The sequence below is a fragment of the Sinocyclocheilus rhinocerous genome, unplaced genomic scaffold (assembly GCF_001515625.1).
Source record: "Sinocyclocheilus rhinocerous isolate Xijiao unplaced genomic scaffold, SAMN03320098_v1.1 scaffold947, whole genome shotgun sequence".
Lineage (NCBI taxonomy): Eukaryota > Metazoa > Chordata > Actinopteri > Cypriniformes > Cyprinidae > Sinocyclocheilus > Sinocyclocheilus rhinocerous.
In genome coordinates this window covers 580415-581940 of record NW_015632550.1, presented here as the reverse complement: position 1 = coordinate 581940, position 1526 = coordinate 580415, and the positions used below count along the sequence as shown (strand labels likewise).

The 1526-nt window shown below is 35.0% G+C and overlaps 1 long non-coding RNA gene across 1 annotated transcript in view; it reads left to right on the top strand.

The window, feature by feature from the left end:
• Positions 1-857: 857 nt before the first annotated feature.
• The window catches only part of LOC107742659 (uncharacterized), a 5291-nt gene continuing 4622 nt past the window's right edge, over positions 858-1526 (top strand). Inside the window, exons 1-2 of the long non-coding RNA XR_001640323.1 lie at positions 858-930; positions 1188-1245. This is a non-coding gene — a long non-coding RNA (uncharacterized LOC107742659). The remainder of the gene's footprint in view (positions 931-1187; positions 1246-1526) is intronic.

Below are 1526 nucleotides of genomic sequence, written 5' to 3'. Positions count from 1 at the left end.
TTGTAGAAAACATGGAAACACCAAAGACGCTTTAATATGTTGTGCGTTTTAATAGACCGGTGATGACCGCACAGAGTAGCATTATAACAGAACTTTCAAACGTATCTAGTATGATAAAACAGCGCTGCTTTTTTTCCTCACATAACGGAGCGGAAATTCTCTCTAGCAGCGAAAATTACATATTGTGCCTATGTTTTGCAATACTGCTTTCATATTCTCATTGAATTTACAGTTTGATGTAGGCCTACTCTCCACTTAAACAATACGTTATCAAGTTTCAGGACATTTTATCTGACTTTTATGTACTACTTAAATAAACGCTGGTAACTTTGACGTGTTTTAATGGGCACGCGCGTTGAACATTCCAGTCGCACTTAAACTGGAGCGGAGGGAGTTAGAAATAAAACATACAACTCTTCCTGGCACTTTCTTACATGTAAATGACACGTTTCTGTTCAATATTTACTTTACAGAAATGGTTTAGTGTCTTCGGAAAAAGACCGTTAGCATCACAACCGTTAACTAACTATACAGGGTAACTATAAGAGGTAGGCTAACTATAGATTTGACCTCTTATTAATGAAAGTTTGGGCTTTTAATCACATCTTATGTGTAGATGAGCGGTTTTGATAGCTTTGTAAATGTTTTGCTGGTAATTTGTCAATAGATAAATGGAAGTAAGCTAATTAATTTAACCTAAAAGTCTGCACTGTAGAGTCTATCGGTGACGTCACTTACATGCTGGCTAAAATGGACTGAAACTATTTAAACCACTGTGTTTCAAACACAGTGATTTTTCATTGTAAACTAATATTGATAAAAAATTGTACTGTGATTTCAGGAGCGTCAGAAAAAAAACCCTCTAAAACAGAGGGGAAGTTCCAAGAAAATTTCTAATGGGAGCTGCTGACAGAGATATAGGAAACACAGGTAATCTGAGAAAGCTTATTAAATAACTTCATATGCATTTTTCACAATATATCATCATGCATCTGTAAAATCAAAAAATGCGAATTCTGTTATCTTAAGATTTTTTTGTATGTTTTCCATATTACTATTTCTCTTTTCTGCATTTCACCTATGCTCTAGTTTGTTTATTTCTAATAAACCTGACACTGTATACTATATATTGTTGGCTCTGTGACAAATTGTTCCTATATTCTTCCATGCTGATGGCCATGCTGCAGAGCTGGAGCGGATCTCCTGTTAAAGAACATCTCCAAGGCGCTATGAACCATCTGACTAGTAAGTAGTAACATTCAAAAGTTTATCTAATATTAAAAAAATAAATCAAATATTTCCTGTATGTCCTACAAGGTCATCTTGTTTAACTCTGCACTGAGGACACTTTATACACAACAACCTACAGAGGGGTCCAACATAATTCGAAATGAGACACAGATGATAATAAAAAAATTCCTTGAAATTAAAATGAATAACAGTAAAACAGAACCAAAGTACTGTGAACGTGCCTCACTTCAAACTGTAACGGTCTGTAAAGGTTATCATCTGCCAAGCTGGATGGA